General features: G+C 45.6%; 1 protein-coding gene across 2 annotated transcripts in view; it reads right to left on the bottom strand.

Annotated features, from left to right (window-relative positions):
• The window catches only part of Tet (Ten-Eleven Translocation (TET) family protein), a 443,099-nt gene that overhangs the window by 304,070 nt on the left and 120,909 nt on the right, over positions 1-18,120 (bottom strand). Inside the window, exon 1 of one of the 2 annotated variants that reach the window (XM_071683244.1) lies at positions 10,651-10,920. The exons of the other annotated variant lie outside the window; for it this stretch is intronic. The gene's annotated coding sequence lies outside the window, so the exon portion shown is untranslated. Of the gene's footprint in view, positions 1-10,650; positions 10,921-18,120 lie in introns of those variants that run through there. 2 annotated transcript variants of the gene reach the window in all.

Here is an 18,120-nt window from a genome sequence, read left to right as displayed (position 1 = left end):
GTGGTTCTCTCCCGTCAAAACATACCACCTTATTACGAACCTCATCAACACATAATACACACGCAAAAATAAACCTAACAATATATATACATATATATATATATATATATATATATATATATATATATATATATATATATATATATATAGAAGGCGACTAAAAGGGGAGGGAGCGGGGGGCTGGAAATCCTCCCCTCTCACTTTTTTTTTTAATTTTCCAAAAGAGGGAACAGAGAAGGGGCCCAGGTGAGGATATTCCCTCAAGGGCCCAGTCCTCTGTTCTCAACGCTACCTCGCTAATGCGGGAAATGGCGAATAGTATGAAAAAAAAAAAAAAAAAAAAAAAATATTTATTTATTTATTTATTATATAATCGTGAAGCCAGCATACTGCTTACGGTTAAGTATATAATCAACATATTAACAGATATATGATACGCCTCTGTGTAAGTTATAAATACACCGCTCACACTGTGAGTCCAAAGGCAAGATCCTCATAAATTTATGAGTAACAGAACAATCGCAAGGGAGTTTGGGGACACCTTGCTCAGACAAAACTATAACTTAGATTATGAGCTACAGAGCTGCACGGTGCACAGATCAGCTAGATGCTCAAAAAAAAAATAGCCATATGAATGTACTCACAACATCCAAAATACTGCTCAGAAGAGTCAGGACAACACATTATGGGAGCACGATACTGCTCACAAGGATTATTAGGTCAACATACGACTCAAGATCAATATACCACTCAGAGGAGCTCCATCAACGTATTACTCAAAATAAAGCGTAAAACGTTTTCATGATCCGCCCGTTGCTCAAGAAACTGTGCAACGTGAATATATATATATATATACCGCACAGCATGAGCGTAGTAGATTTTCCCCCAAGAATAACATCGAAGTACAGTAGGAAATCAACATCGACACATTTACTGACAATAGATCTGCCGGTAATATGTACACGCTGCTCACGATTAACGAAATAACTTTGGCTCACAATTGAATCTTACGTCTAGACTATGTCCACTGCCGAATGACGAGCATCTCTGAGCATGTTTACATAATGTTCTACTCACATACAGAGTCTTTTTTTTTTTTTTTATATATATATATGGGTCCATAAAGGAACTGATAAGACATTCTTAATGACCCCTTCATGAAAACCTGTTAAGCATTTTTTTGTATCCCTAAAAAAACTTTATATATAGTCGTTCTTGATATCTCCTAAAAGAACGGGTAGACATTCTGGATGTGACCTAAAGGAAATGACAATCGATTCTGATATGCCCTAAAGGAACGGATAGTCGTTCGCGATATGCCTTAAAGGAACTAACAGTCGTTCTAAATATCACATAAAATAACTGACAGTCGCCCTTGGCATACCCTAAAACCTGATAGGCGTTTTTAATATCCCTTAAGAAAAAGGATGGGCCTTGTTGACATTCCCTAAAAAAAAAAAAAAAACTGGTACCCGTCTTTAACATCCTCTAAAAATAACGTAAATTATGTAACCAAGGATAAGAATACTAAAAAAAATATTCGACGGTTCATAATCACTTTTTAAAACCACCTTTATCAAGTTAGGTAATACATAAGCATCAGTTTGTCTTGGACAATCACTTGTTTACCAAATGGCGTCCTAGCTACGTCTCTTCGTTGTAATTCAACTGACTTATATTTCTTTCTTGTATCTCCCCTGATGATGTAATTATTAAACGAAAGTGCACTTGAGAACTAATATACATTGATTGATTGACCGTCTTCAGCATACGTCTCGACGCATTAAAAGTAACAATACCATTAAGCCGAAACTAAATTAAAAAAATACGAGGACAAAGCAAAACTGTTTGCGGCATCGTGTTTGGCCACCATGCGCGCGCATGAGAATTCACACGTTACGTCACACAGGAGTCAATCGCTCAGGTGAATGAAGGGAAAACCCATTCACTTACCTCGGATATCAATACAGACAGCATCATCTTTACTACTGTAGGAACCCTACACTAACGATCTTACAATACGAAGCGATACACCAGACAGACAGACAGACATCGAAAAGAGACACTCAAAGACACACACAAAAAATTATATTCAGTAGCCAACAGCTTCGTCTATTTGCTCTAGAACGAAGCTTCAAGACACCAAGTCCTAACTACTGCACGTCCCGAAGTTAGAATTGCCACTGTGAAGAAACCACGTTCTCAGGGTGTCCCTCTACATGACCATTCCTTCCTCCACGATGGCCCACCCCGTCCTCGAAGTCCGAACGCACTCAGGCCTACGGCCTGCGCATTCTCGAGTGCATCCAGGAGGCCTAAACAATGCCATGGCGCCATTCACGGGGGGTCAACACCCTCTTATGTTCATTCATAAGTCCTACACATTCACAAGTTTAAAGTCCCACTTCCCCCTCTGGGCAAGGGGAGGAGGGAGGGCGGCGACTCCCTTCCTCTGAGGGGAAACGAAGGGAAAGTCTTGGAGGGGAGGTCGTGTGTGAGAGAGAGAGAGAGAGGATGAGAGAGTGAGAGAGAGCAAAAGGGTGAAGGAGGAGGGGTGGTTGGGGGGGCACGATGCTGCTGCCAGCGTCTGGGTACATTTAAAGGTACTGTATCCAATGTTGGCAAGAGTGGGAGGAGAGTGAGAGAGAGAGTGTGTGCGTGTGTGTGTGTGTGTGTGTGTGTGTGTGTGTGTGTGTGTGTGTGTGTGTGTGTGTGAGAGTGTGAGAATGAATGAGTGTGTTGTGGGGAAGGGAGAGAGAGAGAGAGAGAGAGAGAGAGAGAGAGAGAGAGAGAGAGAGAGAGAGAGAGAGAGAGAGAGAGAGAGTGTGTGTGTGTCCAGACGGGAAATCCACTGCACACCCCCGGATATCCTATGACTCCCGTATAAAAATATATTTACACCGCACGACGTCGTGGGGAAAAAGCTCCGACTTGCCAAACGACCCGACCCGCCCTCCTCCTTCTTCTTCATCCCAGGGAAACACTAACGCCACAAGGAGGCCCAGGTGAACAGCCCAATGCACCACAACTGCCGCCGCCACCAGTACGACTGGCGGGACACACCACGGCCGGGCACGGCCGCAGGATCGCTCACGACTGCTAGGGGGAAAAAAAGGGAAAGAAAGAAAAAAAAAAGAGGACCAGCGATGCATGCTTACCTCCTCCTCCTCGTCCCTGGGGCCTGAACTCCACCACAACAAGTTAGGAAATAAGGAGCCGTGTTTAAACCTTTTTTCCCCCCCAAGTGACTTTAACCCACCCTTCCTCCTCCTCTTGGATGCCGTGATTTTCATTTCCACCTGCGCACGACTGCTTAGCCCTCCCTGAGGTACGGCCTTTTTGGGGGGTCACCAACCTGTTCCCGGCCTCTTGACGTGGAACATCAACAAGAGTGCGCAAGGCTTGAGTGTGAACACGAACTGCCATGGTAAGTAAAGGGGGCGTCCTCGCCAGACGGAGAGGGCATTTGGGGAATAACGAACGGCGCTGCGCTCGCAGGGAGAACCGGTGCGCGCCTCTCGTCGTACTCGCTGGTGTGCGCAGATGGCGGGGGGAGGGAGAGATTACACCACGTGACGCCACGAAGTATACAACACCAGAGCAGAAGTACGTAGCGCAATAACACACCGATATACCCAAGACCCCGACACTAAGCATCGCCCCACCGGCTACGAATATCACGAAGGCGCAGAGCACGCCCACTGCGAAAACGCCCAAGACCTTTACGGAACGGGGTTAGAGAGGTCTCCGCAAATCACGCACCGACCAGCCGGGTTGGCAGTGGTTTACATACAAGCCTGTGGTCTGCGACGGCCGAACCGCCAGACTGATGCAGAGAAGCAGCGGTATAGCTACCCTGGTGTCACCAGACTGAGCTGCGACGGTGGACACAAACCTTAGAAAAAAAAAAATAAAAGGAAAAAAAGAAAAAAAAAAGGAATCGACGCGAGAGAGAGAGAGAGAGAGAGAGAGAGAGAGAGAGAGAGAGAGAGAGAGAGAGAGAGAGAGAGAGAGAGAGAGAGAGAGAATGGGGGAGAGTGAGTGTGGGAGAGAGAGCGAGAGAGTATGGGTTGGGGTGGGGGGGGGGGGGGAGGAAATGTGACCGGATAAGGAAAAAGGAAAACGGGAAAGACCAAAATAGAAAATGGGAAAAATAAAGAGGCAGCCAGGAGATAAAAAAAAAAAGAGAAAAAAAGGATAAAGAACGTGCGAGTAAACATGAGAAAAAGAGAGTGCGGAGGATGAGAAGAAAATGGGGAATGACAGAAGGAGAAAAATAGAGTTTGATTAAAAAGCGGGGGATGGGGGGGATGTGCAAGGGGGGGGTTGGGGGGAGAGAGAAAGAGAAAGGATGCTGCTATGAGAGAACTCTGTACGATGCTGCATGAATGGCAAGGGAAAATATCATAAAAGGAGTAGCAGGCATAGATACATAGATATAGATAGATAGATAGATAGATAGATAGATAGATAGATAGATAGAGAGAGAGAGAGAGAGAGAGAGAGAGAGAGAGAGAGAGAGAGAGAGAGAGAGAGAGCACCAGCTTCCGGGAGACTGACATGGAAGGGGCAAAATAATTAAAGAAACCTTAAAAACAATGTAATCCTCCTAACGTCTTTACCCCCCCTCACTATAAAACTGGCTTCATATATATATATATATATATATATATATATATATATATATATATATATATATATATATATATATATATATATATATGAAGACACTGACCAAACACCATGACAGCTACTATCAAAGTAACTCACCAGCGAGACGAATAACATCATCTTAAATCAGCAAAATCAACTATCAACTCAAATATCATTACTCAAATAATAGTGTATAATCAATTCTCGCCCCCAATTCAACCCATCACGATCAGTTCCCCCCACCCTATTTCAACCTATTACATCACGATGAACTCATTTCAAAAACCCTATTTTGCAATACCTTCGCCCGAATCTCTCCGCACTGAAGTCTGACGACGAAAACGCGAGTTAAAAAAAAAAAAAAAAAAACGATTCAGTTCTACCATCACAATTCTTTTTTCCCCCCTCCCAACACTGCCAAGGTTTAGGGGAAATAAAAAGTATAAAATAAGAAGATAATTTCCTGTGAGGTTATTCCAGCCATATACCATTAGATGGATCTATACATATATATATATATATATATATATATATATATATATATATATATATATATATATATATTCCTATGAGTCCACGGGGAAAAATAAACCTCGATAAGTTCCCAAGTGTACTTTCTTGTAATAATCACATCATCAGGGGAGATACAAGAAAGAAATATTGGTTGATATACGACGAAGAGGCCTAGCTAAGACGCCATCTGGTAAACAAGTGATTGTCCATGACCATACACACACACACACACACACACACACACACACACACAAACACACCAGACCACCACGACAGGAGGAGCAGAGAACACGAAAGCACACGACACTAGAGGACGAAGGTTAACACCCCAGACCACGACGCGACGACCACACAACACGACAAATACGACCCAAGAACACGACAAAATACACGTTCCTTCTAAGGACTGGATCGTCGTGCTCAAAAGATGCTGATGGTAAAACGAAAAAAAACATCGTACGTTCACACACACACACACACATATACAAACACAAACACACGTATATCTTTTTTTTGTTGTTGCAAACAGCGAATTTCACTGACTTATCACAGTGGGCCCGCAAAGCCTGGTTTCCACAGACCACAGACTTAAATCTCCCGGCCTAACACTCTACGTTGGAGGTTCCATGTTATTCCTATGCGACGGCCATTGTAAAGGGGAAATAACACACACACGCTGCTTTACCTGCACCACACCAGTGGGCTTTTGTCTCAGTTCTTTACCCGTTGTGTTGTTGTTAATTCGAATATACACATATTCTTCTCCCTTTCTTTCTTTTTTTTTTACCCCCTCTCTCTCTCTCCCGCCATTAAGCATGGTTAACGCGTTAGGTGTCACCGCAGGGAGAAATAAAAAATCTTCTGGGGTTAACGAGGTTTAACGAGTCGTGCGAGTTCCTTGTTGTCAACTGTTACGAGAGAGAGAGAGAGAGAGAGAGAGAGAGAGAGAGAGAGAGAGAGAGAGAGAGACACTCGTGTGTCTGTGGGTCAAAGTGGCAGTAACCTACGCGGGGCTGGTGGTGAGGCCGACGACAGAGAGCAGCCTGGGCGAAGGGAGGGGATTCTCGAGAGCCACCACCTGAAGTCTTAGCTCACCGCGCCGCCGTCACGAACACCTCCCGATACCCAGAGCGAGCGAGTAGCACCTCCCTAGTCACACTGGCTGCTACCACTTACTCCCTCAGAGAGAGAGAGAGAGAGAGAGAGAGAGAGAGAGAGAGAGAGAGAGAGAGAGAGAGAGAGAAGAGGGAGAGATTCTTACCCATCTGTGCATACAGGGGATGGAGCTTTACACCCGAGGAACCTCGCCCCTCCTCATCCCTGTCTGAATGTCGTACACTTCCTTCGATTTTCTTTTTCTTTTTCAGTCGCATTTACCTACTGTTCGCTTAATGTGTGCCATGGGTCCACAACCCTGTCGCTGAAGCTAGCTAGTGCTTTATTACGTCTCCATGAAACCCCCTTTTTTTCCCTGCCTGGCTTCCAACCGTGCCTTCCCTCACCACACACCGTCCTGGACTTTTTCTCAGTACCGAAGACCCGTTCTACGTTAACGCAAGCCGTGGCCTCACAGAAACCTATCTGCTGGTGAACACGATGCCCCTCAATCTTAAATTCTTCTAGTGCCGGTAGGCTGAGGAATTGCCACCCCTCCTCGCATCTCATTCCATTAAACCCACCTCTCCTGTTGCACTGCATTTCTCTAGGGGCTTCTCCATAAGTTGTGTGTGTGTGTGTGTGTGTGTGTGTGTGATTACCTACACGCTAGTGGTACGAAACGGAAATGGGAGGCTGACACTCGTGAGGGCATCTTCTCTTGAATATCTTCCACAACACGACTTCTTTTTAACCCTAGTGTACTGTCATGGCTCACAGCGTCCTCAGTGTGTGTCTGTGTGTATGATACCAACCCGGTCAAAACCTCACACCCAGAGATATTACTAATATTCGCTAACCCATCTCGCAATCTCGACACTGAATTCTACCAACATGAACTTGGATTTACTGGAGTTATAGACTGAAAATTGAGCAAGGCCTTTAATCTAAGGGGAACTTCAGGGACATCTTTAAAATCACAGGAACAGACAAGACGGCTTCAGAAAAAAAAAAAAAACTTGGAGGGAAAAAGTAATTCCATCACAGCACAATGATATCAGAACACACTTTCTCAACATCATCTTTTCTGTAATCTGAACACACTTTCTCAACTCCATATTTTTTTTTTTTTTTTTGTCTCAAATTCACGAAGGGGAGCAAAGTTCTGCGAGACGGAAGGTCAAATCCCAGCACCATCATGATGCACGGGACGGGGGGGAAAAATCATTTTAAAAAGCCTCTCCATATCATGGTAGAACCGACGAGGCTTTCAATCCTCACTCTCTCTAAGTCTTGCTAACCGCACCCATACACTTAATTACGGGATTCTAGGGCAACAGCTCCCCTATCACCTTTAACGATTAATTACTCTAATAAACCAACATGACCCCCCCCCCCTTCCTCCTATCAGCCAGTAGCCAGCCCCTCCCACCGCCCACAAAACCCCGCCCACGACCGCCCACCAGCCGGGAGCGTCGCGCGCACGGGCCCCCCCTCACCGGCAACGCGACGCCGCGAAAACTTAACGAATATTTCGCTCCCTCAACGAAATTCGCGTTGGCACCACCAGGGCCTTTAAATTCCAGGATCTGATGGGTGGTTTCTGATAGGCAGCGTCCACCTTATGAGCAGAGGAAGGCAGAGATAGGCAAAATACGCTGACCTACGCCTCCGTGCAGAAGGCGAGAAGCACGGGTGAACGCATCAACTTTAAGGTTACGCTGGCCAGAGTGGTTGGTGTCAGAGCTTGTTTCCAGTTGTTCCCCGACCCTCACACAGGTTACCCAGCAATGATTCCACGCGGGGGGGTGGGCCTGACAACTTCTCTTCCCACTGCTCCCTAAAGTTCAAAAGTAACTCCGTCCTCCCGATCACCTCAGGGAAAGTAGCGTACGGTAGCAGAGTTCTGCTGTGGACACTGAGGCTACTAGGTTTAAAAGAGTCCCATAAACTCTTGCGTGTTTCCACCCCCTTAAACTTCTAGACCACTCACAACGAATCACACGTGTGGCTCCCAGTTTCCTCCACCTCCGGAGATTTTTTCCAACTCCACCACTAAGATATCAAACTTTTGAGACATGTCATTCAATGGTACTGCTTCACTCTGGTGGTTTAGTTACTTTAAAGAGTCTGGATACAGAACTTTTTCATCCTCGCAGCAATGTAAACTTATATTTTTCTCACACAACTTCAGTTCACTTTTTCTGGGGGGGGGTGGTTTCTCACGTACATTACGACAGCTGCAATGGTGATAATGAGATGCGTTCATACTCGTCTCGCGACACTCCTGAACTGCAATAACTTATAATGAAAACTTAATTCTTCCTCGAGCAAACTTTTTTTCTTTTTTAACCTTACGATAAACTGGGTTCACTTAGTATTTTTTTTTCTCTCTCTCTCTAGTCTACTGCTCTCATTTCACGGTGGCTGTTACGACGGAATGAGTTGTGGATTCACTCTTTTTAACTTCCACAACCACAACCACACGACAGAAACCGGTTTGGCCTGGTTACAACAACAGACACGATGGACTTTGAGCCGAGTGTCGACTGTTGCTTCGCTCCCTCTTGAACCCACAGGACCATGAAAATCCCTCCTCACCATCTTTCTCCATTTCCTTCGAAACTTTCTTTGAAAACTGCTACTGGGGTTCTATCATAAACGCCACACTTTAATACGAACTTCGCTGAAGTTTAACATATGGCCTCATGTCTTTCGGTGCTTGCCGCTTGCAGAACCCCAACTGGACTTTGCGTTCGTCTACCGCGGCTGGCAAAATACTAGAGAGGGGTAATCAGCAAATGTAATTAGGTTAGCTTTACTGTCGTATCGCGTGAGTAGCACTCGCCATAGTCCATTACAACGGGTCAGAAATGTGACTTAGAGCGTGGGTATGTCACACCTGAACCCATTACTCACTACCACTGTGTCTTTAACGTTGGTATATAATCGTTGACACCACGAGACAAAAAAAAAAATATATATATATATTACATACAATGCAGCACTTCTGATGCGAGCCAGAGAAACAGATTTAACTTGTTACACTATGCATGAGACATGGACGACAAAATGTGACGATTCATCGTACGCAATCGTAATTAGTGTTAACGAAATGATAAACACTGATATATAGGCCTTCTTTACTTTCAAATCGTAACAGAGAATGAGAATGACAAACGTATAATGTTAGGTCGGATGAAGCTTTCGAAAAACATGACCCAACACACGAGAGGTAAAGCATTTCTTCATTTTTTTTTTTCACAGTTAACGAGAATCACGAACCTGGAAAAGTTAAGTTCTGAGAATGTTCTATGGTCTTGACCGAGCCACACACTCACGACTCGTATGTTCTAACACATTTTTTTTTCTTTCTTTCTTTTTTTACAAGTGAGAAGTGCAGGATAAGGTCTTCAGTAATTTCAACAGTTCTGGGAGCGAAAAATTCTACTTAACATTTCACTGACTTAGCCTATAAAGTTTACCTTGACCATTTGCACTCGACGACTATTCTCACATCAATTTTTTTTTTCTTCGTCGTTTTTCTGTATGTGAAGTTATACCTTATAATATTCACTTTACACACACACTGTCACCACAGTCCTTTTAAGTACGACATATTTGGACTTAGAAATTCTTGTTTCTCGAAATTACTTTTTACTTTTTTTTTTTTTCCAACCATATTTCTTAACATTTTTCAAAGTTACAATCCCACTCTACAAAACACTTTGAGTAATTTTTTGGCAATGTTCAAGATCTACTTTGAACTCAGCTCTGAACTCAACATACGAAAAAGTCTTTGAGACGTAGTACTGTTGGACTTGGAGACAACTGATGACTGATTGTTACGATGGTAGTTCAGCAGTTGGGAGTGCTGGTGGTGGTTGGCCATTACCTCGTTGGTGGCAATGTTGGCAGAGTTATGGGGTGGTGGCAACAGGAGTTTCGTGGAGGGTAATAACGGTGCTCTGGGCAAAGTTGTTAACGACTGCAAATGGTGGTTTCGGTCTTCGCATACCAGTCGTTGGCAACGAGCGACAGAGATAGTATACTGACGACCGTTACACTATATCTCTCTCTCACACGAAATACGAATTCGCTTCGAGTCAAACTCACCACTTTTACTAAGGGGGCCCAGCACGCGGGGCTGTGGGGATCACGCGGCTGGCGGGAGGTGAAGCACGCCAAGCAGTAAACAACTTACACTCCCTCCAAATGTAGAGTTTCGGTTACAACTTTCAAAACCTGGCGTTTTCTATTCCGTAACGGAAAGTCACAAGTTACACACGCGTCTGCCGTTCGTTATATGTGTTGTCTGTGTGTCTCTGTGTGTGTTCTCAGCCTAGCCATATGAAGTAGACAAAATACTTGCATAAAGTATGGTCTTACCTTGTGCATGGGTTTCCAGCTTCGTGTATGTAGTGTTATTCCATGTATGTCCAGAAATATGATAAACCAAAGTAAAACTCACTATGCACAACCTTGCTAATGAGTCGCAAACTCACAAACAACCACAAGGGACTTTAAAGGGTGCAAAACAGACAGTTCCAAACAAGGACACAAACAAATAAAACTGGTGTGATGTCAGTCAAAAAGCGCGCGAGCCAGGGACGTGCTCGTCCCCCTCCGCACCGGACGCCTGTTTTGTTCGTACTGCCCGCCCTCTGGCCTCGCTGCCTGCGCCTTAGCCCAAACTCTCTTACGTGCATACTAGTGCATTCGTGCATTCTCCGATTTATTTACGTTTTTCCCGTTGTATATGGCATAATTCGCTACGGATTTCGTGACGGCACGTAATATCTCATCGGTAATCTGATAAATAACTTTACGCAGCCGTAATCCTACGAGTTTGCCGTAATATAAACAATCATCGTACATGAGGCAGCGAGGTGGGGAGAGAGAGAGTGTGTTGGTGCCTAACAATGTGGCCCAGTTGACCTGGCCTGACCATTCGCCTACAGCTGCCAATGTTAGGAGTATCTCTGTACCTGCTCCGTCCAGCCCCACTCTCATCCACCCATCACTACATTTCAACACTCCGCGTTTGCGTGGTATTTGCAGTAGTTCAGCGGGGAAAACTCGCAGAAGTCCAGATATTTTTTTTCGCTCTCTCTCTCTCTCTTTTGGCTTCCAATGTTCAAGTAACCAATACTGCTTCTTCGCTACCGCCACGGCCTAGATTTCCGCTATCATTCTTTCTTTTTTTTTCAGTAACTTCTGCAAAGCTTGAAAAGATAGCATACCGTACTGGCTCAATTATAAGCTGAAATACGGTGAATCATCTCATAATTCTCGGTAAACAGTTTAGCTTTACATCCATATGACAATAGTTATCATTTTTTTTTTTTTCAAACTAAGTCTTTCCGGTTCGCGTTTCAATCTAGTGTCTTTTGTACTCATCAAGCCTCCACAGCACATCATCTCGTGGGCTGTCTCAGGTATCATGCGCTGTGTGATATGCGATCAGGCGTAGCGTGTCGGGTAAAAAGACCATAGCAAAATGAAATGAAGAAAAAAAAAAAAAGAAAAATAAATCATGCGTCGGGCAACATGACTATGACAACATGGCTAAGAGAACGAGTCTCAGGTAACATGAATCGGGCAACGTGACTTACGTAACAGGACTCGAGAGCAACGTAAGTCAGGCAACGTGTGTCGGGTAACATGACTAACGCAACATGACTAACGCCAACATGTCTACGCCAACATGACTCCGTCAACATGACTAGGGTAACGCTACTTGGGCAACGTGTACCAGGGAACATGGTTAGATAACACAAATCAGGCAAACATAGAGAACACGATGAGATAACGTGGCTCAGGCAACACAAGGACCAGAACAGATAACATGCATCGGGCAACACACGTAACGGAACATGGAACACATGCCTCGGAACGTGGCTCAGGCAACACAAACGGTAAACCTCAGGTGTTACGTTTCAGGAGACATGCGTTCCACCCACGTGTTCCGCTCCCCTCCATGATTACCCCCCCCCCCCCCCCCCCTAGGACAGAGAAGGCCGCCCGTCATCATCACAACGTTACGACCCTCCAGCACGACATTACGACCCGTCATTACGGCGATACGACCCCTTGGGCATGGCGTTACGACCCCTCAAGTACGACATTACGACGCTTACAACCTTGAGCAAGACGGTACGACCTTTGAGAGAGAGCGTGACCTTTGACTCGTCGCTCAAGGGTCAAGTCAAAGGCCACGACCGAACGATCCGGTCGTGGTCGTTATGACATTCTCAATCGAACGGGGCCTCCCTCCATCAGCCATCACCAAGTTCCGCCTCAGTGACTTAACCTCAAACTCCACCAGGGGTTCCGACCTTGTCTGCGAGCACTACCATGCGTTCTACCGTCGTCTACGACTTCCACCACCATACGTTCCAGCCTTTGTTGTTCCGCCCTTGTATACGAGTTCTACGGTGCGTTCCAGCCTCGTCTATGACTTCCACCATGTGTTCCACCCTTGTCTACGAATTCTACTATGCGCTCCACCCTCTTCTATGACATCCACCATGCGTTCCACCGGTGTCCACGAGCTCTACTATGCGTTTCACCCTCGTCAGCGAGTTCAACCATTATCTCTTATCAGTTATAGTTTTAACTCTACTTCCCTGCTTCATTGCTCCACCGTATCTCAAAAAACGTTTTCGTTTCAAATGACGTCGTTCCACTTTGGAGTTCTACAGTCATCCTTCACCCTTGCGTTTCATCCACATGCTTCTTTTCTGCGTTCACAACCACTTTTTTTTCACAATTAAGAACATATACTCAACACTGGTGTACAACCCAGCCATTCCACATATGTTCCACCCTGGTGTTTTATCGTCGCGTTCCACCCCCTGCGTTCAAACGACGTCTCCCTCCACCCTTGTTCTTCAAGTACGTGTTCCCTCCACGTGATCCTCTCATAGCTCTGTGAACACATCCGACTCTCATGTTCTACGTCAATGTTCCACATGTTTCTTCCACATGTTCCGCCAACGTTTTCATCCAAATGTTCCACTGGTCATCCACATGTTCCACCAGCGTTTTCATCCAAATGTTCCACCGTGATTATCCACATGTTCCACCAACGTTTTCATCCACGTTCCTAACGTTTTCATCCACATGTTCCACCAACGTTTTCATCCACAAATTCCACCAACGTACTCCACTCTTCTGCAACATCTACGTGTCTTACCCTAGATCCACAGTTTTCTACTCTTGTGTTCTACCAATCTCCTCTTCCACCCGCAAGTTCCAAGCCCCAAGTTCAACCATTGGCCATCCACACCTCCAGTTCAACTTCTATAATTCTTGCCCAAGTGTTCCACACCCTCACACGCCACTGTCGAAGTCCCTCACGGGTTCTTTACCCACGTGTTTCTCTCTCTCGCACCACCCACCTGTTCCATGCAAATGCATCAAACCCATGCAGTCTGTTCCTCTGTACCATCCTCCTGTTCCATTGCGGTGCACCACCCGCACGTTCCATTATTTCGTACCACCGTCACAACGTTCCATTATTTCGTACCACCGTCACAACGTTCCATTATTTCGTACCACCGTCACAACGTTCCATTATTTCGTACCACCGTCACAACGTTCCATTATTTCGTACCACCGTCACAACGTTCCATTATTTCGTACCACCGTCACAACGTTCCGTTGTTTTCGTACCTCGAACGTTCCGTCCTTCTGTACCACCCACGTGTTCCACTCCTCCGGTCCCACGGACGTACAGGATCGGTGTAGTCCATTTAAGCCCTCCACCCCTGTAGTCCATTGATGTATTCCTCCCTTACGTTACACACACACACACACACACACACACACATACGCATACACGTTCTATCTTCATCCACCTTGTCCTCCACCGCCTCACTCCACACACGAACGTGTTCCACCCTCGTCTTCTCGCCGTGGGCGACACGAAAGCCCGGACGATAAATGGTTCTTATCAGCACAATTACATAAAGAAAGTTGCGTCCAATATTAGGCATGCCAGTCCCAGACGCAACTCTCACACCTTTGGTCAAGGCATTAACCATCGTTAGGATCTGTACAAGTTAATCAGGTCTAATTTGGTTGTTAGGGTCTGTACAAGTTAATCAGGTCTAACTTGGTTGTTAGGGTCTGTACAACTTAATCAGGCCCTAACTTGGTTGTTAGGGTCTGTTCAAGTTAATCAGGCCCCAACTTGGTTGTTAGGGTCTGTACAACTTAATCAGGCCCTAACTTGGTTGTTAGGGTCTGTTCAAGTTAATCAGGCCCTAACTTGGTTGTTAGGGTCTGTTCAAGTTAATCAGGCCCCAACTTGGTTGTTAGGGTCTGTACAACTTAATCAGGCCCTAACTTGGTTGTTAGGGTCTGTACAACTTAATCAGGCCCTAACTTGGTTGTTAGGGTCTGTACAAGCTAATCAGGCCTTAACTTGGTTGTTGAGGTCTGTACAAGTTAATCAAGCCTAACTTGGTTGTTATGGTCTGTACAAGTTAATCATAAATTGCGTAGTACGCCGTTTTATTTGCGTTTCTTAACGTCGCTAAGGAGTGAGTAAACTCAACAGCTGGTGTCACAATGATGATGGTTCTGTGCACACGAATATGACAACGATGAGCCACATCTTGGTTAGACAGACTAACAACCTGCGTTACACAAACGTGTGACAGAATGAGTTACAACGATTACCCTCTGCGGTATCCGTACCTGGTATGCGTACAAGGATAGCAGTGGCGTTACGGGGGGAGACGCGCGCAAGGCTGGTTACATCCGTTACAGAGATGATGATGATGGTGGTGGAGGTGTTGTTACACCAGCGATCATCACTCGCGCAGGGCTGGATTTACGGTGGCCAAAGATCCCAATCCATGTGCTGGATTACGGGCCGACACACACCCTCTCTTTTATCACGGCGTCGAGATGGTAATAATTATCTCCAGAGACGAATAGATTCACGTATCTCTTTTTCTTTTTTATCTATCTCTCTTTTCTGTAACGGCGGCGGTGAGGTGTGTGTGTGTGTGTGTGTGTGTGTGTGTGTGTGTGTGTGTGTGTGTGTGTGTGTGTGTGTGTGTGTGTGTGTGTGTGCACTGGCTTGTGTTCCTGGAGAGTGTAGATGTTGGCGTGTATCATGAATGCGAAGGTGAGGTGGGTTGGTGGCGGTGGTGCTGGTCTGGCAGACTGGTTTTCGAAGATTCGCATCATTCAAAGCAAGACAATACACATATATGCATATATATACATACATCATATATATATATATATATATATATATATATATATATATATATATATATATATATATATATATATATGTGTGTGTGTGTGTGTGTGTGTGTATCCTTCTTATTCTACGTCGAAGGCTTCCTTCCTGTTCAAAAGTCCTTATCGAGGTCAAATCTTGAATATAAAAAAATATATACAAGGCGGCTCTTCCACGGATCACCTGTGTCTCCAGCTGTTGGGAGTGACACTAAGAATGGGTAGAGATACTGCACGGAAGAAAAAGAGACGGAAACGATCGGCATTAAGTTCTGTGGCCAAGGGCGCAATTTCCAGCGGAATGTACGTCAAGTGATGGGTCGAGATGAAGAAGTTCCAGGATAAAACTCCTTGTGCAGGTGGCATAACTCGGTCAAGTCCAGAGTGGAGTCATTACATGTCTTATGCCATTCAAATCCCTCGGGTGTCTGGGGAAACAACTTGTATATAATAAGTGTCTGATGCGTCTGGCAAGATCCTAATGGCCAGGCCATTCGCATCTTCACTACAATAGGGTACGGACGAATACCGAAGACAGACGGACGTGTGCGGGGGAAAAGCGATCCTAAAGCATCTGCCATGCGCTACGCAGGCGACGCAAGGAAGGCTAAGGAGAGAGAGAGAGAGAGAGAGAGAGAGAGAGAGAGAGAGAGAGAGAGAGAGAGAGAGAGAGAGAGAGAGAGAGAGAGAGAGAGAGAGAGGCCGAATTAAAAAAGGGGCGGAGTGAAAAGCAATCTATAGTTTTTTTGGAGGAAACACAGAGTGCCTCCAAAGTCATAGTTGTTAAGGGCGACGTGAGAAGGTAGAGAGTTCTAAAGCTCCGCGGTGCAAGGAAAGAAACAGACAACATAACGTTAGGTCAACCCCCCCATCCCACCGAGCTGCCGAAGACCACACCGTAATCATGCGATGTAGCGGCTTGTCGAGAAGCGTGTGTGGCCGCGGGGGGTACAAACTGCCAGTTCTTAGGAGTACAGGAAAAATCGTGGTTTGATCCGGATGAACGAACGCCTTATGACCGATCACGGATCACCGCTCAAGGGTCGTGGTCAATTGAGGGCCGCATCGTCATCCTCGAAGTCTTCCCGTTGTCCTCAAGGGCTGCACTGCTATTCTCAAAGTTGCACCAGTCGGGCTCAAGGGTCGTACTGTCGTTCTCAAGGCAGCACAGTCGTCCTCGATGGCTCTGTTACGTCGCCATCAAGGTCGTCCCGTCATGCACAAGGATCGTACCATCGTTCTCAAGGTGTGCAGTCGTATGCTCAAGGTCGCGCGGGTCGTGGCTCCTGGTCGCGCCGCTATTCTCAAGGTCACACAAGTCGTGCTGAAATGGTTAAACAATGACCGAACACACCCATCCCTCCTTCACCCTACTTAAAAAAAAAAAAAAAAAAAAAAAAAAAACGCCCAAGACCGCGAGCAACCTTGTAGCCACACCAAGCAAGCCATTTTCTATACATTTCACTTTACAATATTTGGCTTCATTCTACACTAACTTCGGCTCAGTCCCCTGAGGTAAAATCTTAACAATATGATTTTCCAACTTCGGGTTCGTCTTACGAACACATAGGTCTACAATCTTCTCATCTTAGAAAAATCGTGGTCGAGGCGAGACTTACTAATCTTTCGTGGTTTATTCTGCAAAACAAACATCTTACCCCATCTCTATGACACCGATAGACTTAACACCAGGATGCAAAAAATACTCGCCATGATCCTCCATCGATCTTGCGAAAAGATCAAAAGGACAAAACGTATATATCTTACTGATCTCATTACCATTTCTCTCTTTATCCGTTTTCTATCTGCTGGTATGAGTCGGGGTGGGGTTTGCTTGGCAGGTCTCAGGGGAGGAGAGAGAGAGAGAGAGGAGGAGGAGGAGGGGGTAGAGCAAAGTGGCTGGAGGGATGGTGTTCGTCTGCATCAGGGAGATGGGTGAAGGGTTAGAGAGAACTGGTTCAGGGTATGGAGGACTCATGAAAGTTTCACAAGAACACGATCGAAGCAGCTCTCGAGCCCCTGTCCTCTAGCGATGTGCCGAGTGTAAGGAGCGGGACGCACGCATTATCATCAACACGATGGTCGACTTCGGTCTGTCGTATCTAAAATAATACAAAGCAGATCATCTTCTTTTCATTCCTGTAGCGCGCTACGGACGGAGGATGTGCCTACCGAACCGTTAATACAGTAGTCATAAGATGGGAAAAGGGGTTACCTGGCACCAGCAGCTGTGACGTGCACCGTTTGGATGATCACATGGTGTTGCTCATTGGCTAAAAATGGCCTCTGCAACGCAACGCTTCGGATGACGTCTTTTTACTACGACACAAGAAGGCTTCGAGTTCTAACGTGGCTGAGGTCATTACGCGAACGGTGGCCTTAAGACGGTGTTGTTACATTTGCGACCGACCGTCTTCCGAATCCTGGATCCAAAAATATATATATACATTACTATCATCCCATTTTTTCAGGTGCGGTTTCTGGAAAAACTGGAGCGTTTTCGGGCGAAGGAATGTCATCACGTCTGGTCAAGCCTAGATGTATATGGCGAGTCCAAATATGAGGAACGCGGAAGATGAGGGGCTCTTGGGAGGGGCT

The sequence above is a fragment of the Panulirus ornatus genome, chromosome 36 (assembly GCF_036320965.1).
Source record: "Panulirus ornatus isolate Po-2019 chromosome 36, ASM3632096v1, whole genome shotgun sequence".
Lineage (NCBI taxonomy): Eukaryota > Metazoa > Arthropoda > Malacostraca > Decapoda > Palinuridae > Panulirus > Panulirus ornatus.
This window is presented reverse-complemented; position numbering and strand designations above follow the sequence as displayed.